This window comes from Hibiscus syriacus, unplaced genomic scaffold (genome assembly GCF_006381635.1).
Source record: "Hibiscus syriacus cultivar Baekdansim isolate YM2019G1 unplaced genomic scaffold, ASM638163v2 tig00113725_pilon, whole genome shotgun sequence".
NCBI lineage: Eukaryota > Viridiplantae > Streptophyta > Magnoliopsida > Malvales > Malvaceae > Hibiscus > Hibiscus syriacus.
The window spans coordinates 20063078-20087217 of NW_024063471.1; the positions used below are offsets into that span (position 1 = coordinate 20063078).

The 24140-nt window shown below is 33.3% G+C and overlaps 1 long non-coding RNA gene across 1 annotated transcript; it reads right to left on the reverse strand.

Moving 5' to 3' along the window:
- Positions 1 to 1445: 1445 nt before the first annotated feature.
- On the reverse strand, positions 1446 to 23843 carry LOC120187541. Its single transcript, XR_005522301.1, has 3 exons — positions 23721 to 23843; positions 9564 to 9567; positions 1446 to 1465 (listed from the first exon to the last, which is right to left on the reverse strand). It is a non-coding gene; the product is annotated as an uncharacterized LOC120187541 (long non-coding RNA).
- Between the last annotated feature and the right edge of the window lie 297 nt (positions 23844 to 24140).

The window sequence follows — 24140 nt, forward strand, 5'->3', positions numbered from 1 at the left end:
TACAATCGGTCCTAAGCACACCTCTTTGGAATGTTGGAGGCTTGAGAGAATGATTTACGTTAGTGACATGACTATACCCAGAACATTTCCTCTCCAACTTGTAAGCATCATCAGTAACATTGTTGTGATATCTCTGGGGTGACATTTCAATCTCACTGATCTTCCTGTATCATCGTTAGAAAACAAAAAATGCCATTTTCAACTTTTAGCAGATACAAACCAGAGATCTTAAATATTTATGACATGGCATCATTGAAGTCCCGTCATATTACATTAATATATAGATAGATAGATATCCATAATTCATAAAGCCAAGTATCGACCTAATGCAAAAGTCTAATATGTTGCAAATTCAAAATGCCTACTGATGAGTGAGATTGCTTCGGGTATCTAGACAACATTCAATACTATGGCTTGTGAAAATGTCATATTTACAAAATTTTCATATACAAAACTGAAAGTTACTAAATGTGAAAAACGTACTCAAAGGAAGACCAAGCCATGCACTCCTCAGGTCTCAAGGTTGAAGTCACCCGACAATAAAAGAAACCTGTAGACACTAAATTTTTGTCCCATTTTTATTTTTATTATTTTATTATTATAATTATTATAATTATTGCAAAATTATTATTATATTATTATTATTAAATAATTTTATTATATTTCAGGCCCAAAATACAATAAACCCAAGACCCATTTTACAACCAAACTCGGAGGCCCAACAGAAGCCCAACCCGGTCCAGAAAACCTAAACGGCCCAAGTGAAGACCCGACCTAATAGTAACCCTAAAACCCAACTAGGGTTTCATCATCTCAGCCCTAGCCGCCAACACCATCAGCCATTGGGTCTGGCAAGATCCAACGGTCCAGAGCGCCAGATGATCACCCACGTCGAAGCTCTATGGTGAGTCACCACCATAGTTCGGTGAATCACCGAAATCCACCCTTAGGATTGGTCCATGGCGAGAATCGTGGTGGCCTATAAAAGCCACCACCGAAGTTGCAAGAGAAGAAAAGAGACAGCAACCAACAACAAAAAAACCACAAAAACGAGAGCAAGAAGGGAGAACCAACAACAAGCAACACAACCACCAGAAAATTGAGAAAAAACAAATAAAAGAAGAGAGAGAAGACTTACCACCGAGGAAGCTACACAGTCATCGGAGCCTCCATGCAGTGCTGAAATACTTGAAACATCGAAGGTAAATAACCTTAGATCTACGCCGATCTAAGGAGATTTAGGAAAAAAAGAGGCTGAATTCGGCCTTTAGGTGTCGAGATCTTTAATTTGGTGTGATTTGGGAAATTACGGCCACCGTGATCGGTAGCCGGTGGTGGTTGCCGATGCCAGAGCAAGGCGGCCGGCCGGTGATCGGTTTCCCTCCGACGAGGGAATTTAAGAGAGAAGAGAGAGAGTTCTCTCTTTAGAGAGAGAACCCAAAAGGAAAAATAAGGGAAAATAGCCCTCTTGGGCCGATTATAGGGTATTTATACCCTCACCAAAACGACGTCGTTTTGGTGAGGGGTGTCTGTGTAATTTCCCTCATAGGAAAACCACGACCGTAACCACTCATAGTTTTATAAAGTTCCATTTTGACCACTGAAATCAATTTATATATGTTTTAATTCGGTCTTTCAATTTTATTTTATTTAGAATTTAGTTATTAACGTTATATATGTATGTATTTAGGGTAAATATCTATTTAGTCCCTTATAATTTTAATAATTTTTATTTTAGTCCCGTATTAATATTTATGGCTAAATTACACTATTAATATTTATATTTAATGATATTTCGAATTATGTCCAATAATATTTATATTTTGCAATTTAATCATGTAGCTTTTAATTCCTTTTATTTTGGTCATTTTTTATTACAATTTTATTTTATTATTGTCCTTTAGTTTTCAATATATTTATTTTAGTTCTTTAATTATTATTTTATTATTATTTTAGTAATATAAATATATATATATGAATTTGTAAATATTATTTGATTAATTAATTAAATAATAATATTTATTTATTTTTAAATATTAAGAAAGGGATGTCTTAAAATAACTAGATGTCCTATTATGATATTTTAAAAATAAATAAATATCATGCTTATATATATATCATTTGTATTTAAATCAATTTTTAGAAAAATCATATTCTTATTTATTTATTTTTAATTATTAAGAAAAGGTTGTCTTAAATTAACTAGAGGTCCTATTCCGATATTTTTAAATAAATAAAACACCTTACTTATAAAAACAAATATATATATATATATATATATAGTTGTTTTAAGTTTTATTCAAATTATTTTTTATATATTCTTATTAATATTTATTTATTTTTTAATATTGAAGAAAAGGAGTTATCTTAAAGTAACTATATGTTCTTTTCTGATATTTTTAAATAAATAAATACCATATTTATAAAACCCTAAAATATATATTTACTTTAGTTTTATAAAAAAATATTTTAATTATCCGATTAAATCTGAAATAATAGGATTGTAAATTAAATTTATATTAGAATTCTTAAATTCCTACTGATAGAGACAATTTATAGTACCAATTTTGGGCGTTGTGGGGGTGCTAATCCTTCCCCAAACGTAACCGACCATGAATATCTTTTTATTACTAAAAAGAATGAATTTTTTGGTTATACGCAGACCAATTTATCTTTTAAATGGTTTTTTTCTTAAAAACTCTTTTAAAAGATGATTTTTAGGTATTTGACCTACTTAATCCAAAAGGTCGATGGCAACTCCAAAAACTTTCTTTAAAAAAACCATTAATATTTATTCACTCTTTTCCCGCCAAGAAAAAATTGTACCCGGGCAAAAACCGGTTACGACAGCTTGGCGACTCCACTGGGGACCTTGGTCAACCTAAGTCGATTATATATTGTCTCTATAGTTAGAAATTGAGAATCCAATTTTATTTAATTTATGATTCTTTTTATTTCTTTCAATTTATTTTATACCTTTGTATATATTTGTATTTAATTTCTTCTTAAATATTCATTTTTGTGTGAAACTTTCTCCTCACACACAACACTTGCATTGCATAAACATAAGCTCTATACCCGAGTTATTTTCCCTTTTAAGTGGGAGTGAAAGTGACGTCTTCGTGAGAATTTATTCTTCGTGTTAGACCTAACAAGTAGCTTTCGAGGTTCATATTCTCTATGTCTTTGTGAGAATTTATTCTCCGTGTCAGACATAGGGAAATATGTCCCCTCTAATTGAACTCGATCCGCTTAAGTCTGTAATGAACTAGGATTGAGGGTTTGACAGCCCAAGGGGGCACCAACAAGGACAGTTCGAGAACATTTACTCTTAGAATCGAAACCCTGCATATAAAAAAACATATAAATTCATCCCATCTAAGACAATGCTGAAACTTTGTCCGTAGGTGTACACAAAGGAGAAATAAGCTCTAGCTTTTGTCTTTTAATTTTTTCTCCTTTATTTTAAATAAATGCATGCGAACTAGTAATCATGCAGTTAGGTTAATCTTTCCAAACAAAGCATGGAACTAGAAAACATGAGGTTATGATACTAGAATCTTTTCTTGTTTTTAATTGGTACTAACCATTTTACTTTTTATTTTTCTATGCATATTATTTTGCTTTAACTTGTTTATATTGATTTCTTTTGTTTGCATTGCATAATCATGACATGATTAGAAGGTGTTGATTCGAGAGTGGACATCAAATTGGAAAGTTTTCATAAATGGAAAAAAAGTTTTATGATCAAGCAAACTTTGACGCAGCCAAGGAATGGCATCCTGAGGGAACTTCGAGGATAGAGGAGAGTTATGCACACAAAGATCCTGTTAGATTGATACCAAAAGTATTCAACAGTAAGAGTATCAATAGGGGCTTTCAGAATAAAGGAGATTTTTATGAAGCTCAAGCATGTTATTTGAAGGATGAAAACAAGAAATTGAGCACAAAAATGAAAACCATGTGTGAGGATTTCCAAAAGATCAATCAAGCCTTTTATAATGCTGGCATAGGAAACACCCTAGAGGAGTGTGTTGAAAACATTTTGATATTTCGATATAACAAATTAAGTTAAATGAATTTTAAGATTTTCCAAATGATTTTCTAAGTATATTCGATAGAATTATTCGAATATCAAAACATTACTCCAAATCTTTCAAAGATCATTTTAATTCTTACTCAAAGTGTAAAATTAAGTTTTAATCTTAAAAACAATTTCAAAATAATTTTACAAAGTATTTCGAACCATTTCAAAGTCAAAAATTCCAGATTGCTCAGAGGGAACCGATTCCCCCCAAGGGGGTACCGATTCCCCCCTGAATGGTTTGGCTCCGAGATTTCCAGAATGCTCGGAGGGAATCGATTCCCCCATAGGGGGTACCAATTCCCCCTGTTCAACGGTCGAAATATTTGAATTTTACACTTAGGGAACCGATTCCCTATGAGGGGGAACCGATTCCCCCCACGCTCCAAGCTATTTTATTAATTGTTTTCACACTAAAACGGCTATATGATCTTCACTAATCATCCCCAACATTCAGAAGTGATTCAAGGTGTATTTAAACAAGTTCTGAAGCCCTTGATCAACAAGAAATTATAGAGAAAAAGAGAGAAAGCATCAAACACCAAGTTTGTGCAAATCAAGCCAATTTTCCTTTCAATATTCATTTTGCTTTCAAGAATACCATTTGTTCTCATTTGTAATTATCTTTGAGTGTTCTTTTCTTGTTCTAGAATTGTGCAAACATCTTACCTTGTGAGGTTTTCCTTGTAAGTTTGCAAATTTGTAATCTTCTCTTTGGGAAAGAGTGTTCTCAAGAATTGAGGTATATTCTTGAGGGTGTTGTAAGGTTATCTCTTTGGCCTCAAAAGAAAGAAAAAATTAGTGAATTTGTTGGAAAATCCTTAGTGTGGATAGCTAAGGTAGTGGACGTAGACTTTGATTGAGAAAGTCGAACCACTCTAAATCGCTGTGCAATTACTTTCAATTTTCTGCAAAAGCTTCCACCAAATTTTTAATTGCCAATTCACCCCCTCTTGGCCAATTCCGTCAATCGATTAACTCAATAATTGGTATCAGAGCCTAAATCATTTGAAGGTTTAATCGCCTCTTGAGTTGATTCGGGAAGAGTTATATCGATAATCAAAGTCATCAATGTCCTCCGCTTCAAACTTCGACTCCGGTCTCGACTCGATGCTCGTCAATAAGCCTCCTTTCTTCAACGGAGCTAACTATGCCTATTGGAAGAATAGAATGATATACTTCATTCAAGCAAGTGACATGGGAGCATGGAATGTTGTAGAAGAAGGATACATCAAACCTCTCACTCATCCAAGGTTGTGGAGTGAAGGAGAGACAAGAATGTTCTAGCTCAACTCCAAAGCCATCCATATCATTTTTTGTGCTCTTGGACCAGATGAATACGGAAGATTTTCATCGTGTACAACCGCCAAAGAAATATGGGACAAACTTCAAGTCACTCATGAAGGTACCGATGAGGTAAAGAAATCTAAAATTAGTATTCTAACGCATAGCTATGAAAATTTCATAAGGACTTAACGTCCTTAACTCTTGAAGAGCTAATTGGGTCATTCCTCACTCATGAAATGATGCTCGAAGATGAGGTGGACCTCGACAAAATTGATGAGACACCAAAGGAGAAGGAGAAGAAGAAAAACATTGGAGTTGCTCTCAAATCCACAAAAGATGAGAGTGATTCGAATAACGATGACGATGACGAGGAAATGGCATTGTTTGCCAAACGGTTCAGAAAAATGATGAGACCTTATCGAGCATGAAAATTCAAACGAAATGAAGGCCTAAAAAATGAACCGAAAGAGAAGAACCCAATCATTTGCTACGAATGCAAAAAGCCAGGGCATGTTAAATATGATTGCCCACAATTGAAGAAAAAGGGTCAATCAAAGAATAAGCACAAGGCTCATGTGGCTACATGGAGCGATGAAGAAAGTTCCGATGAAGAGGAACAAGAAGTAGCTAACTTGTGCTTGATGGCATTTGGGGAAGATTCTAAGGTAACCTCTAACTCATCCGATTTTGATGATTTATCCTATGATGAGTTATTAGAGGAATATAATGGGTTGGCTTCGGATTATGAGAAATTATTTTTAAAATATAAAAACGATGTTTCAAAATTGAAAAATGAAAACAAACTCATATCCAAAACCAACAACGATCTTGAAAGTAAAATCAAAGATTTGCAAATCAAGCTAGAAGAGTTTGAAAAGAAAAATTTAGATTTGCAAAATTTACTTTCAAAGATCAATGATGATCATCAAAAGAAAATTGATGATCTTAAAACTTCTTTTCATAAATTTAGAACAAAACATTTTGAAAAAGGTGGAAATTCAAAATCCAACTTTGTTAGAAAAAGTTTTAGAAACTACAATCATAGAGGTCCCCAAAGAACCTCTAATGGAAAAATCGTTAGAAGTATGTGGGTTCCTAAAGAACTCATTACTACTAAAGATAAAAATATCCTACACAAATGGATACCTAAGGGGACTAGGATTTTGGAAACTAATGAATATGGACCCAAAAGAATTTGGGTACCAAAAATCAAAAATTAATCTATGTTTGTAGGGAAAGGAGCATTACTACAAGGCACGGGAAACAAATTCAAATTCATGGTACCTTGATAGTGGATGCTCAAGACACATGACCGGAGACAAAAGCCGGTTCATTGAGCTTAACGCCAAAAATGGAGGAGAAGTGACTTTTGGAGATAATTCAAAAGGTCACATTGAAGGTATTGGTACAATAGGTAATACCTCTTCCATACAAATTAAGAATGTTTTATATGTGAATGGATTAAAGCATAATCTATTGAGTATTAGTTAATTATGCGATAAAGGATTCAATGTCTTATTTGAAATTAATGGTTGTAAAGTTATTGACATTGCATCTAATCGGATTATGCTTATTGGTCATAGAATAGGGAACATTTACATGGTGCATTTAGATTCTTTTGATATGACTAATTTATGCCTAGTTGCTAAAGATGAACATGATAGTTGGTTATGGCATAGGAGACTAGGACATGCTAGTATGAGTGTTTTGCAACGGCTAATTCAAGGTGATTTAGTTCGAGGGTTGCCTAAGCTTAAATTTGATAATGATAAAATCTGTGATGCTTGTGCTAAAGGAAAACAAAAGCATGTTTCTTTTAAATCCATTAATGACGTATCAACTAGTAGAGTATTACAATTGATCCATATAGATCTTTTTGGGCCAACTAGGACTACTAGCTTGGGTGGAAAACAATATGCATTTGTCTTGGTAGATGACTATTCTAGATATACTTGGGTTCTATTTTTAAGTACTAAAGATTAAGCATTAGAACAGTTCATCACATTTTCAAAAATAATCCAAAATGAAAAGGGTTACTCTATAACTAGTGTTAGGAGTGATCATGGCACTGAATTTAAAAATCTTGGATTTATTGAATTTTGTAATTCTAATGGTATTAGTCATAATTTTTCAGCACCTAGAACCCCTCAACAAAATGGAGTTGTTGAGAGGAAAAATCGAACTTTAGAACAAATGGCTAGAACCATGCTTTGTGAAAATAATTTGCCAAAATATTTTTGGGCGGAAGCCACAAATACTTCTTGTTATGTTGTTAATCGACTAATGATTAGGTCAATTTTAAAGAAAACTCCATATGAAATTTTCAAAAATAAAAAGCCTAACATTAGCTATTTCCATCCTTTTGGATGTAAATGTTTTGTTTTAAACAACGGTAAAGAAAACCTTGGCAAATTTGATGCTAAAAGTGATGAAGGAATTTTTCTGGGTTACTCCTTAAATTCTAAAGCTTTTCGAGTATTTAATAAAAGAACTTTAGTTGTAGAAGAGTCTATACATGTTGTTTTCGATGATAATCCCCTTCCAAGGAAGGATTCTTGTGTGAATGATGATGTAGGTGTTATAAATACAAATGATGTTAGACATGAAGTTGGAGAACCATCATCAAAGGAAGAAACGAAAAATGAGGAAACTCATGATCCTCTTGAGAATCCAACCATTGAAGAAAGGGAAGTATCTTATCCAAGAGAGTACAACTATGTCAAGGATGGTGAAATTATAGGTGATCCATCAAAAGGGGTAACAACTCGATCTTCTCTTAGAAATATTTGTAATTATGTTGCATTTATCTCATGCATAGAGCCTAAGAATATTAAAAAAGCATTAAATGATGAACATTGGATTATGGCTATGCAAGAAGAGTTAAATCAATTTGAGAGAAGTAAAGTATGGACATTAGTTGAAAGGCCTAGTAATAAATCTACTGTAGGTACTAGATGGGTATTTAGGAATAAGCTTGATGAGAGTGGTAATATAGTGAGAAACAAGGCTAGACTTGTTGCTCAAGGGTATACTCAAGAAGAGGGCATAGACTATGATGAAACATACGCTCCCGTAGCTAGGATGGAAGCAATTAGAATGTTATTAGCATTTGCATGTTTTCATGAATTTAAATTATATCAAATGGATGTTAAAAGTGCATTTTTAAATGGTTTTATAAAAGAAGAAGTGTATGTGGAACAACCTCCAGGTTTTGAAGATTCAAAATTTCCAGATCATGTTCTTAAATTGACAAAAGCTCTTTATGGTTTAAAACAAGCTCCTAGAGCTTGGTATGAAAGATTGTCAAATTTTTTAATTGAAAAAGGTTTTTCAAAAGGAAAGGTTGACACTACATTGTTTTTAAAGCATAAAGGTAAAGATTTATTAGTAGTTCAAATTTATGTTGATGATATAATATTTGGTTCTACTAATGATGTTCTTTGCCAAGAATTTTCTAAGCTAATGCAAAGTGAGTTTGAGATGAGCATGATGGGGGAGCTCTCATTTTTCTTGGGACTCCAAATCAAGCAAAGAAAAGATGGCATCTTCATTAATCAAGCTAAGTACGTCAAAGATATGCTCAAGAAGTTTAGACTGGAAAATGGGAAACCTCATGACACTCCAATGAGCTCTTCAACAAAGCTTGACTTAGATGAAGGAGGTAAATGTGTAGATGTTAAATTATATAGGTCAATGATTGGATCTCTACTTTATCTAACTGCAAGTAGACCATACATTATGTTTAGTGTTTGCTTATGTGCTAGAATTCAATCATGCCCTAAGGAATCACATTTACTAGCTGTTAAGAGAATCTTTAGATACCTTAAGGACACTCCTAGTTTAGGACTTTGGTATCCTAGAGACTCTAGTTTTAGCTTGCATGCTTTTTCTGATGTGGATTATGGAGGATGTAAATTAGATAGGAAAAGAACCTCCGGTACTTGCCAATTCCTTGGAAATATGTTGATTTCTTGGTTTTCAAAGAAACAAAATTGTGTTGCATTATCTACCACTGAAGCGGAATATATTTCAGCCGGTAGTTGTTGTGCACAAGTTTTATGGATGAAACAACAACTTTTTGATTATGGAATTGAAGTAGGTACTATTGCTATCAAGTGTGACAATACTAGTTCTATTTGTCTCACTAAAAATCCCATACAACACTCTAGAACTAAATACATTGAAATTAGACATCACTTCATTAGAGACCATGTCACTAAGGAAGATGTAGTTCTAGAATTTGTTGATACTTTGCATCAATTAGCGGATATTTTTACAAAACCCTTAGATAAGGAAAGGTTTTGGACACTTAGGAGAAAATTAGGTTTAACTGACCTATCTTCACTTAGTGTTTAAAATAATTCAGCACTTTTAATAAATACTGGAAAATGCTCGTAATAGTAATTTTTGATTGCATTCATTGCTATTAATTAGGGGGAGTTTATGATTATTGATGAAAAATTAATTTTATGTTCAAATATCGATTAAAGATTAATTTAATTGTTTGAACATAATTATTTTTCAATATATGAGTTGCCTATACCACTAGAGAAGATTAATTTAGCATTTTGTGTGCTTAAAAATCAGATTTTAGCATTTTGGTGTAGAGGGAATCGATCCCCCCCATGAGGGAACCGATTCCCCCTTTGAAGGGGAACCAATTCCTCCCACAGGGGAATCGATACCCCCTGGGGTTCTGTTAAAATCGGGCAGAATACCCAAAACCCCAAAATCCTCTTATTTTTCTTGCCACCGTTCCCTCTCAACTATTTTCCCTATCTCCATTCTTGCTTCAAATCAACGATATTAATCGGAATTCGAATCAAATATCATCTTCTAAACCTGTTGGAATTATTAAAATCGTGCAAACAACATCTAAATCCCCTCAATCTTCATCTTTCAAGGTAAATTTTTCTAAACTCTCTATTCCATTGATTTTGAACATAGGATTAGTTTTTAATTAGTTCTAGGTTGAAATAGTGATCGGCATTGATTGTTTAGTGAATAGAAACTAGATGTTACAACTAATTTCATCAAAAACACAAGAATTTTCCAAAAAAAAATTTAAATTTTCGAAATTAAAAAAATGTTAATTTTCAAATTATTGTGTTTTGATTTAATTATGTTGTTGTTATGAAAACTATACATATATTGTTTCTCAAAACCATATTTTTCAAAAGTTTTTCAAAAACTTTGCCCATTAGGATTGATTTAGAGAACCTTGAAATATTGAGGACTCAATTGAGTTTTGGGATTAATTGAATTGCATACATTTGTTTTTAAAATTGCAGGTTATCCAATCTATTTCGATTTCCTTCACCATGTCTAATCCTAAACGTGATAGGTCTTCATCTAGTCGTTCTAATCGTCAACCAAATCCACCTCTAAATCCTCCTCCTATTCCTCAAAATCCTATTCCAAATCTTGATCTTAACTTGACTATCCAAAATTCTTGTTTCAATCAATCGGGTCCTAAAGATTATCGTTATTGGTTTTACCAATATTTTGACTCATATAAGATTAGGGAAGAACGTATCCCATCTCTTCAAGCTATGGTTGCTATTAACTTTAAATATCTCCCTATCTTGCACGAATGGAAATTTGATAAACTTTTCGAACTTGAACCCGTTGTCTATCATCAACTTGTTCGTATCTTCTATTGTAATGCCGTTTGTATAAAAAATCGTGACAAAACCAAAACCATAGGAGTACGTTCCTACCTCCTAGGTCAATATTTCCATCTTGATCCGGCTTACATAGCCAATGCCTTAGGCTTGGATAATGAAGGTTTATCAAATGAAAAACAAGTTTTAGGCTCACGATATAAACGAAATGATAGTGCAAGTGTTCTAGATCTTCATGAGCGTTTTCTTCATCTTATGATCACTTGGTGGTTTCGACCATCCGGGGGTCGTTATTCTACTCTCAGAGCTTTAGATCTTTGGTGGTTGCATTGTTTTGAACACAATATAAAAATAAACCTTTCCGAGATCATCTTTGTTGAGATTGTTGAAACCGTTAACCTAGTGCCAAATAAGAAACTTTGTTCTTCACTAGTTTATGGTTGTATCCTTAGTAATCTCTTTTCTAAAGCCGAGCTTCGAGTTGGTCTAGATGCCTCTTTTCCTCTTAAGAAACAAATCAATCTTCTTTCTTTAACAAGAGCGGGATGAGTCAAAAATAAAGAAACCGGTGAATGGGTTCGATCTTCTGCAACTATTCCTGGAGCTAGTTCTTCACAAGCTCCACTCGAAGCTGACGAAGATCCAGAGTTTGAACAATTAATGAGGGATATCGATCAAACCAAAGATGAGCCTGAGCAACCCGAGGAGCACGCACAACAATCGACTCAAATGCCTCCATATTTTCAATCTTTTATGGAGACATTTGATTTCTGATATGCGACCATGGATTCGCGGTTTACTTCTATAGAGTCTCATTTATCCACAATGGGAGCTCAACAATTAGAAATTCTTCGGGAAATGCATGCAAATAATGAAACAACCAACGCACGTATTAATGACCTCACTAACGAAATGGTCGCTATGCGAGCTCGTTTTCCTCCTCCTGATCCGGATATGTGATTAAATGTTTTACTTTGAAATCCAAACTTATTGTTTTAACATTTTGAATATTTTGGAATGTTTGAATTTTTGAATTGATTGATTGTGAATTTGTTTGGATTTATGGATGGTATGAACTTATATGTTTTGTGTGATTTATTCATTATTGCATCATTTACTTCATGTTAGATATATGACCAATTTTGCCATATCACATTAAATATGAATATTAATTATGAAACTAATGGCTAACGGTTCTCTTGCTTATGATTTTAGCAGCTTATATTATATATAATAAATTGACTAACTGATTTCAAAACCTTGTTTAAATTCTTTAAAATGTCTTTTTGATTTAACAAAAAGGGGGAGAAGTGTTAAAGTGTTTTTAAATGATAAATGGGAGAAGTGTTAAAGTAAGGGGGAGTAATTTCACAACTTGAAATACTTGATTTCAAAATCTTAAAATTACTAAAATGTTTTTGTTATATCAAAAAGGGGGAGATTGTTGAAAATATTTTGATATTTCGATATAACAAATTAAGTTAAATGAATTTTAAGATTTTCCAAATGATTTTCTAAGTATATTCGATAGAATTATTCGAATATCAAAACATTACTCCAAATCTTTCAAAGATCATTTTAATTCTTACTCAAAGTGTAAAATTAAGTTTTAATCTTAAAAAACAATTTCAAAATAATTTTACAAAGTATTTCGAACCATTTCAAAGTCAAAAATTCCAGATTGCTCAGAGGGAACCGATTTCCCCCAAGGGGGTACCGATTCACCCTGAATGGTTTGGCTCTGAGATTTCCAGAATGCTCGGAGGGAACCGATTCCCCCATAGGGGGTACCGATTCCCCCCTGTTCAACGGTCAAAATATTTGAATTTTACACTTAGGGAACCGATTCCCTATGAGGGGGAACCAATTCCCCCACGCTCCAAGTTGTTTTATTAATTGTTTTCACACTAAAACGGCTATATGATCTTCACTAATCATCCCCAACGTTTAGAAGTGATTCAAGGTGTATTTAAACAAGTTCTGAAGCCCTTGATCAACAAGAAATTATAGAGAAACAAGAGAGAAAGCATCAAACATTAAGTTTGTACAAATCAAGCCAATTTTCCTTTCAATATTCATTTTTCTTTCAAGAACACCATTTGTGCTCATTTGTAATTTTCTTTGAGTGTTCTTTTCTTGTTCTAGAATTGTGCAAACATCTTACCTTGTGAGGTTTTCCTTGTAAGTTTGCAAATTTGTAATCTTCTCTTTGGGAAAGAGTGTTCTCAAGAATTGAGGTATATTCTTGAGGGTGTTGTAAGGTTATCTCTTTGGCCTCAAAAGAAAGAAAAAATTAGTGAATTTGTTGGAAAATCCTTAGTGTGGATAGCTAAGGTAGTGGACGTAGACTTTGATTGAGAAAGTCGAACCACTCTAAATCGCTGTGCAATTACTTTCAATTTTCTGCAAAAGCTTCCACCAAATTTTTAATTGCCAATTCACCCCCCTCTTGGCCAATTCTGTCAATCGATTAACTCAACAGAGTGGATAACAGGGGTCACCAAACTAAAAAAGAACTGCAAAGCCAAGAAGTTTTCTCATGGTTTACGAATTGTAGAAGAAATGCACAATACAACCATCATCAATTTGGAAAAATATCAAGATGAAAATCAAATGTTAAGAAGAGTCATAGCCAATAAGGAAGCCTCATATCAGATCCATCATCATGAGATTGATACTGAATTAAAAGACACTAAAGCTAAGAACAATACATTGATGAAGATGATAAAGGATTATGAAGATCTTGTCCAAGAAATCCATAACCATAGAGATTCCCTCACAAGGAAGAATGAGCAACATTGTCTAGAACTTCAAGAATTGACATAGAATATGAAAGAAAAAGAGAATGTCATGAAGGAGACTGTTGCCCAAGCAAGTGATGTGGCTTATAAATTGGTTGATTTAGCTGGCTTTACAAGGGAATTAAAGTAGACTCAACTCTTGAGCATGAATGGAAACTAACTTGGCTTTAGAGAAGTTAGGAGTGAAAGTAATCCCCTATATGTAATGTTTTGTTTGATGTATCAAAACTTTTGTGTTCAATGAAATCTGTTTTAAGATGATCACTCTTGAGTAACACCTTTTTCATACATGCATTTGCATTTGCATCTTTGCATTTTCATTTTAAATCTACACCTTTAGATTTGCATTTACATTCGCATTTTTGTATAGTTACATTTATAGTTTCAATTTTACATCATGCACATTTAATTTTGTTAGTTTCAAACTATATTACATGCATTTAATCATGAGAATATGGGAATAATTCACGAAAAATTCCATGACAGAATTTTCGAAATCAAATTGAAGTTAACTTGGTCTTTCTAGAGAAGGATAAGTGCTATGAATGAGATTTTAGCAAGGGTTGGTAGAATCAAAAAAACTCCAAGATCAACTTATTAAGACTCAACAAGAGATGATCGATCAAGCAAAAAAGTTCCAGGCTGATTCAAAAGATTAGATAGCCAAATTAATGGACAAGATGAATGATATGATCCATGAAGAGAAACCCCTAGAAGATCATGTTGTAACATATTTGGATGGGGTGATGAATACCAGTGATGTAGCTGATGAGATGAAAACAAATGACCAAAAACTTATTGGGGAATGTGGAAATCCAATAAATCTCCAAAAATCGGGTATGATCTCAGAAAATACGACAGAGATCAAGTTGAAGCGAAGCATAGAAGAGGTTCAAAAGCCATTGAAGAAAGCTAAGAAAAGCAAAAAGAAAATGATATCTCTCATTCCAATTCCAATCTCATATTTAGACTTGTTACCTTTTCTTTTTGAAAGTGGTCTTGTAACACCCATTCCTCCTAGAGGTTATTATTGGCATCCAGATTGGCAAGATGTCAAATATTTATGCAATTATCATTATGGAGATTTCAGTCACTCTAAGAAAAATTGTATAATTCTGAAATTAAAAGTCCAAGATCTTATAACAGAAGGGTTGCTATGTTTTGAAGATGGGAAACCTAAGCTCCTAAAAAACTCAAAACTGGTCGAGAAAGAGAAAATTTCAAATTAATGTATTTCTCATGATATTGGTCAAGAATCAAACATTCAAAGAAAACATTTTGGTCATCAGTCACAAGGTCTTCAAGAAAGCAAAGTAAATAATTGTAAGGAGATAGTGATGTCAAGGGAAATTCTACCCAAGTTCCCTTCAATTTCGTACAACAAGATATATACTGAGTTACTCAAAGCCCAACTTATTGCCCCATGTCAGGCTAAGCCTTAATTGCATCCTTACTTGAGATGGTATAATGAGAAAGTATTTTGTGAATATCATGTTGGAATCTGAGGACACTCTATCGAGAATTATTGTAACTTCAAACAACGAGTTCAAGACCTTTTGGTTCATAGAATCATATAAGTAGATGTTAACAACCAGTCCATCTTGGTCAGACAATTGGAACTCAACCCCCAAAATGAAGTTAATAGGGTCAAGGCAAATGAAGATCATACAGAAGAAGATATTGAAAAGAAAAAAGGTAAAACTAAGGAATGTGAAGTATGTATGGCAGATTTAATTCTAGATACTTCTCTGGTGCTCAAGAATGAGAAAGTGATGAGAAGTGAAGAAATGAAAGGAAAGGTAATTCGAGATTGGCCCATAGGTCTAAGAAAGAATGGGGCAAATGTAACCCAGAAGACATCTATATCAGATTTTCTAAAAACAAGTGAGGCGGAGGGCAATTTAAGGAGTCTGGTGAATACTACCCCAATCGTAGCTGCAATAAGTATTCAGAAACACGAAAAAACTGTCATTACCAAGGAAAGTTATTCTGGATCCAAAATTGAGCTTAATTTCCAATTGGGGAAGAAAAAGATGATGATGGAGACTGCTCAGGAGAAATGAGAGATTTGTGCATTTGAACGTTTTTCCAAAGAAGTTGACATAAAAGATGATCAAGAAATGGGGGAAAATAAGGATGAAAATCCTGGGCCAAGTACACACCAACATTCGAGGAATGATAGAGAAAGCTAAATAAACAAGTGGAAGTTATTATCTACCACTGTAGTACTTTCTATTTTCAACATCTTGTTTGAACATGTTTTTTGTTCCTTTCTCTGCCTTTTTGAGATAAATAAATTTGTGTTGCTTTTATGGTTATGAGCAAGGAATCAGTTTTAATCTTAAAAATTTTTATTATCAAGTATATTAAATATTATTTTATTTTTTCAAGAGTTATAGATCTTTGGAAAGTGGTAAAATTATATCTTTCATATCCCGTCCAACTCCAAATTACATGATATATTTTTTACCTTTACCAAAACCAAATCCTAACATTACAATTATCTAAGACTCTAAAGTAATGTCTCTACCTATTTTTGAGACACCAAATCCAGATGTTTACCTTCTTGGGCAGAGTTTATTGGTTTACTACCTTCCACCATATACACGACTTCAAAAGTCACACATTTGTCCTTCTAGATACAAAACCAGCATACCGATGAAATTAAAAGACCTCAGAAGAACCAAATTTTCAATTATCCGTGAATCTTCCTGTAAGAAGAGATGAGATTAGGCATTATGGACCAACTTGTCGAAGATAATTTCGAGTAATTGTGGCATACTCGAAACAAGAAGAAGAAAAAAAGAGGGATTGATTTAGATACATATATCATGCATTAATTACATTGTTTTCATGTAAATAAAGTTAATCTTGAATATTCATCCCCTGGGGATACCTCTTTTTATAAAAACTTTTGTTTATGAGATGATGAATGGCTTTGATTTAATCCAAACCAAAGATCACCCTACATATTGGGAGCAAGGTGAAGGATATCTGCTCACAGGAGTAAAGATTGTCAACCAAGTTTTATTACGAAGGCAAATCTCCCTGAAGTAAAGGGAGTTTTAAACTACAAGGTAGGTCAAATATGATGTGCTTGAAGATCAATCTAATCAAGAATAACGAAAACATTTCTGAAATGCAAGAGGAAGAGTAGGCGCTCGAAGCAATTGAAGTCCTATACTCATCCATCATGAAAATAAAAAAGAAAAAGAGAGATGAAAAAAAAAGAAAAAAAAGAGATATGAAAAAGAAAAAAAGAAAAAAAGAAAAAGAAAATAGAAAAAAAGAAGAAAGATCAAAGATGGATGACTCATCGAGCCTCAAGATACAAGGTTGATCAAGTGCAATCAGTTTAAAGATTCATATTCAACAAGAAGCGCAAGAAATGCTGGAGATATAAGAAAATGGAAATAAACCCAAAAATTGGCAATCTAGAGGGATCCAGAAAAAGAAATGATGAAAGGCAAGTAGCAAAGCAGACCCAAGTCAAACAAGACAAAATTGAAGGCATCAGAATGAATTGATCCATAAGCCCTGGCCTACATTACGTACCTGAAAAGTCCATTCTAATCATACATGGATTTCTAATTAAAAGAGACTATCTTCAGATTTCATTCCTCTTCTCAGGATCGATTTTTATTTGCAAAAATTGGTTTTTTAAATATTTAATGCATGATATGAATAATGATAAAAGAGGGGTTCAAGACGTAAAATTTTTAAATAACGTCTTGAAACCGAAGGAGGATTTGAGTTGAAAACCTTAAAAGGAAGCTCGAATATTGAATGGTGCAACAACGACATAAGAGACGGTCTTAAACGCTTGATAAAGTACCACACATCCCAAAGACGTTCCTGAGATTCTGGAATCAAGAAGTATCTCTATGAGATGAATAAAACAACCATTTCTTCAAGTTAGAGAAAGCTCAAAGATACATATATACTGGACCAACTTGAGAGACCTTACTTTACCAGAATCAACCTACACCTTAAATCAATCAATAATTTTGACATTTACCATAGGACTATGATTTTTTATTTAAAAGTATAGTTGATTTATTTGATATTCATTAAACTCATGTTTTATGATTTGATTATATTATGAACCTATAAGGAGCAATACTTTACAAAATTCTTTCATTCTTTGATAAAGAAAGGAGGAAAAAACATTTTCAAACAGGACAGTCTCAACTAAGGAAAGTCCTTGAAGCAAGTTGTTGCCTATTCTACCTCTATAATAGAAAAAGAATAAATGATGCCAGAATGATGAAACATTTCACATTCTTGAAAGCAAGTGGTCTAAGAAGCCAGAAAGTCTAGAGAATTGAACTTATAATACTCTCTTATGACATTATCAGCAAACTGATAAGAAGGAGATGATCACCTCATTCAGAAAAGGCATATATCTTAGACATTTCTATCAGAAGGATTGATTACTTCTAAACGTGTGTGGCAACAACAGGAAAAGTCTTTAAGCTACTGAACAACACCGCTGTTTAGTGACACTAGAAAAAGAGCGTTCAAGATTAATTGATTTGTGTATGAACAGAACCACGAGTACCCTCAATGGGGCATTAGCAAAATTAGACCTTGTGGGGATCATGAGATTCAAATTAAACAAACATTGAGAGTAAGCCTTACAATTTAGAATATTGGGGCATTTTGAAGGCCCAATTCAAACATATCCATGTGGGACATCTCGAAGGCCCATTTCAATCAGAAATACAATATTGGGGCATTTTGAAGGCCTAATTCAAACAGAAATGATCTATGTGGGGAATTTTGAAAGGTCACAGCAATATAAATATTTGGGCATTTTTGAAGGCTCATCTCAGCAAGAAGTAATGTAGAACGCATTTTTTACATCTGTATCAGCAAATGTTGGGGCATTTTAAAGGCCACTTTAGACAGATCCATGTGGGACATTTTGAAGGCTCACATTAGTATAAAAACATTAGGGCATTTTGAAAGCTCGCATCAACAAGAAGCAAATGCTGGGGCATGCTGAAAGCCCATTTCATTCAAAAATAATAATGTTAACGCATTTTGAACGTTTGTATCTGCAAATGTTGGGGCATACTAAAGGCCCATATCATCATGTGTCAAGATCATTTATTTGAGCAAATATTTCCAATGAGATAGAAAGGTATGAAGAATGAAAATTGTGAAGCACTGACAGTCGAACTGACTATACATAATTTCTTTGTTTATCATACAATTGCATTATTTTTATGATGCTGGCAAGCCAAAGCGTCCCACTTATATTCCCACTAAGCTTTGTTCTTAAGTGTCCTTATGACGTCTTACAAAAGCTCTGAACACTAGGCAAAGAGTTCATTAATTGATAAATCTGGGCAGAAGCCACAGGAAAGGATGAATGTGTTCTCAAATGTTTTATGAACATTTGTGCGGAAACCATATGAAAGAATGAATGTGTTGTCAAATGTTTTATGAACCAGTTATTATGATGTTGAACCAATGTTGCAATCATGTGGTATTTCCATTTATGGACCCAAGATGAAGTTTGACTTCTTCAACCCCAAGGTTAGAAGTGAGATATGATTTCTTTCCACAGAAGGGGATCTGAAATTTCAACAACAAGAAACTAGTGTAGCCAACTAAGATTGAACAATAGGATGTTGTTAAACATCTCAAACATGATATGGTCTAAATAGCCTTGTTCGAGATCTAATTAGATGTGGAGATATGAAAGGAATTAGGATAAATCCTTGTAATGTGTTTCAAGAGTGAAAATTAGAACAGATGCTGCTCTCCTAATTAATCTCTGTTGAGTTTAACATATCTACATCTACATTCTTCAAAGATGATAGATTCTCCTTTCAAAGGTTGACCCAAGATGAAATTGGTCTTCATCAACCCCAAGGTTTGAAACAAGAAATGATGAAGATTTCTTTCCCCTTAAGAAAAACTGAAATTTCAACAACAAGAAACTAGTGGAGCCAACTAAGGTTGAACGATAAGTTATTGTTAAGCATCTAAACATGATATGGTCTAAATGGCCTTGTTCGAGATATGATTAGATTTAGAGACATAAAAGGAAATAGAATAAATCCTTGTGATGTGTTTCAAGAGTCAAATCAGAACAGACGTTGCTCTCCTAATTAATCTCTACTGAGTTTGGCATATCTACATCTACATTATCCAAAGATGATAGATTCAATTTTCAAAGATGAAAGCTTTAATGGATTTCTACACAAGTCCAAGCAAAGAAAGTTGGTGTTATCCACGATAAAATGGGGCAATAAGGTCATAATTCTGACTACAGCAAGAACTCCATGAATGAAACATTTCTTCTAAGACTTTAATGCAAATGAAGCAAAGAGGATATAAAATTTTCTCTTCCAAAAAAGAGAATGTCAGCTTGAAATAACATTTTGACTAAGTGAAGGAAGACTGAGTTTGCAATGTTGAAGTCAAATAAAGATAGATTCAACATTCATGCATCATATTTAGGCATTTACAAAAATAGTGGCATTTCCATCAATTTATCAATGTTAAATATTTTACATGAATTCCAAAGATTAGCAAAGATTTCAGAAAAAATTCGAATCCATCACTCGATGGATCAACATTGCCAGGTAGAGTTCATAATGAGAATAACTCATATGAAGAGGAAGAAGAAGTTCATAATGAGAAGAACTTGTTCAACCTTTTTCTCGACTCTATCACAGAAAGAGATAGATCAGCATTGCCAGGAAGAGTTCATAATGAGAAGAATTCATCTGAAGAGGAAGAAGAAGTTCATAATGAGAAGAACTTGTTCAACCTTTGGCTTGACTCTATCACAGAAGGATATAGATCATCATCAACATTTTCAGATAGAGTTCATAATGAGAAGAAATCATCTGAAGAGGAAGAAGAAGTTCATAATGAGAAGAACTTGTTCGATCTTAGCTTGATTCATCGCCTATGTAGTTGAATTAAAGAAGAACCTCACTTGAGGATCAACATTTCCAGAGGAAGTTCATAATGAGAAGAACTCATCTGAAAAGGAAGAAGAAGTTAATAATGAGAAAAACTTGTTCAACCTTGCCTTAATTCATCACATATGAAGTTGAATCAAAGACACCTCTCTTGAGGATCAACATTCCCAGTGGAAGAGTTCATAATGAGAAGAACTAGTCCAAAGAGAAAGAAAAAGTTTATAATGAGAAGAATTTGTTCAACTCCAGCTTAATCAAGAGAAGTCAATTGAACAAAAATTTATTGTCTTTTGGTTTTTGCCCTATTATTGTTAACACAAGAATGAGCAAAGAGGGGCAGCTGTAGACACTAAATTTTTGTCCCGTTTTTATTTTTATTATTATTATAATTATTGTAAATATGATTATTATTATTATTATATAATTTTATTACAGGCCCAAAATACAACAAACCCGATGCCCGTTTTACAACCAAACCCAGAGGCCCAACAGAAGCCTAACCCGGTCGAGAAAACCTGAACCGGCCTAAGTGAAGACCCGACCTAATAGTAACCCTAAAACCTAACTAGGGTTTCATCATCTCAGCCCTAACTGGCAGATCCAACGGTCTAGAGCTTTAGCAAGAAAACCCTAGGGTTATGATACCCTAGAAGCCACGCTACCGCCGCCTCTGCTGCCACCATCAGCTATCGACGCCGCTCTCGCTAAAGTCTCCAGAAGGCCAGATGGCTACCCACGTCGAAGCTTAATGGTGAGTCACCACCATAGTTTGGTGACTCACCAAAATCCACCCTTAGGACCGGTCCATGGCGAGAATCGTGGTGGCCTATAAAAGCCACCACCGAACCTGCAAGAGAATAAAATATACAACAACCAACAGCAAAAAAACCACAAAAATGAGAGTAAGAAGTGAAAACCAACAGCCAGTAACACAACCACCAAAAAACTGAGAAAAAACAAATAAAAGAAGTGAGTGAAGACTTACCACTGAGGAAGCTACACAATCATCAGAGCCTTCATGCAGAGCTGAAAAACCTGAAACATCGAAGGTAAATAACCTTAGATCTACGTCGATCTAAGGAGATTTAGGAAAGAAAGAGGTCGGATTCGGCCTTTAGTTGTTGAGATCTTTAATTTGGTGCGATTTGGGAAATTCTGGCCACCGTGAGCGGTAGCCAGTGGTGGCTGCCAGCGCCGGAGCAAGGCGGCTGACAGGTGATCGGTTTCCCTCCGGTGAGGGAATTTAAGAGAGAAGGGAGAGAGTTCTCTCTTTAGAGAAATAACCCAAAAGGAAAAATAAGGGAAAATGGCCCTCTTGGGCCGATTATAGGGTATTTATACCCTCACCAAAACGAGGCCATTTTGGTAAGGGGCGTTTGTGTAATTTCCCTCATAGGAAAACCACAACCGCAGCCACTCATAGTTTTATAAACTTCCATTTTGACCACTGAAATAAATTTATATATGTTTTAATTCGGTCTTTCAATTTTATTTTATTTATAATTTAGTCATTAACATTATATATGTATGTATTTAGGGTAAATATCTATTTAGTCCCTTATAATTTTAATAGTTTTTACTTTAATCCCGTATTAATATTTATGGCTAAATTACACTATTAATATTTATATTTTATGATATTTCGAATTATGTCCATTAATTTTTATATTTTTCAATTTAATCCTATAGCTTTTAATTTCTTTTATTTTGGACATTTTTTATTATAATTTTATTTTATTATTGTCCTTTTAGTTTTCAATATTTTTATTTTAGTTCTTTAATTATTATTTTAGTAATATATATATATATATATATATGAAATTGTAAATATTATTTGATTAATTAATTAAATAATTATATTTATTTTTTTAAAATATTATGAAAGAGCTATCTTAAAATAACTAGATGTCCTATTCTGATATTTTAAAAATAAATAAATATCATGCTTATATATATATGTATTTAAATTAGTTTTTAGAAAAATCATATTCTTATTTATTTATTTTTAATTATTAAGAAAGGGTTGTCTTAAATTAACTAGAGCTCCTATTCCGATACTTTTAAATAAAGAAAATACACTACTTATAAAAACAATATATATATATTTGTTTTAAGTTTATTCAAATTATTTTTTGTATATTATTATTAATATTTATTTATTTTTTAATATTGAAGAAAGGGATTGTCTTAAAGTAACTAGATGTCCTTTTATGATATTTTTAAATAAATAAATAAATAAATACCCTCTTTATAAAACCCTAAAAAATATATTTACTTTAGTTTTATAAAAATTATTTTAATTATTCGATTGAATCTGAAATAACATGATCGTAAATTAAATTTATATTAGAATTCTTAAATTCCTACTGATAGATACACTTTATAATCAACGGATACCAATTTTGGGCGTTGTGGGGGTGCTAATCCTTCCCCAAATGTAACCGACCACGAATCTCTTTTTATTACTAAAAAGAATGAATTTTTTGTTATACGCAGACCAATTTATCTTTTAAATAGTTTTTTCTTAAAAACTCTTTTAAAAGATGTTTTTTAGGTATTCGACCTACCTAATCCAAAAGGTCGATGGCGACTCCAAAACATTTTCTTTAAAAAAAAACCATTAATATTTATTCACGCTTTTCCCACCAAGAAAAATTTGTACCTGGGAGAAAACCGATTACGACAAAACCTTTTAGCACTAATGCATACGCAACCACTTTGCCCAAAATTTGCAAAACATTGTTGCTTTGCTGGAAGAGAAAAAAATGGAAGTTTTTAACTGCTATTGAGGAATCAAACTACCAAAATAAAAATGAATCAACACCAAAGAGCAAAGAGGAATAGATAGATGGGTAAAGAAGGGATAACGCGCATTAGTTTGGGGACAAAATAACAAGCTTATGGCGTACCACCGAGAATGTTTGTGTATATCCCAGTGAAGGAACCTTAGTCGATTCTCTTCTGACAAATCTTTATTTACAAGCAAAGCAATAGTTTATCAAGTCCAAACTAAAATAATACCGTAACAAACCTTGCAATATCTAGTGCAAGACGCAAAGCTATTATTGGTTGCAATGCTCCTTTTCCTTTCAAAAAGCTGGTAACTCTCCCTGCAAAATAAGCAATGATTTAAAGTTTAAAAACCTAACTCTTAAAGAAGTAGATAAGGTTGGAGCTATATTATAAAATCCAGTTATCTAGAATCACTAAAAAATAAGAAGAAACTAAGATCTGGTAAGTAATTTCGTATCAATGAATTATCAAGTGCTCATAAGCAACAAAAGAACATAAGTGAAATCAACTTAGCAAGCCATAAAAGCAAATATAAGTAAATGCATGTATAGACCATATATACTATGACGGAGACCTGGCCTTGAGCAGTTTTGGCGAAGAGAAAGTG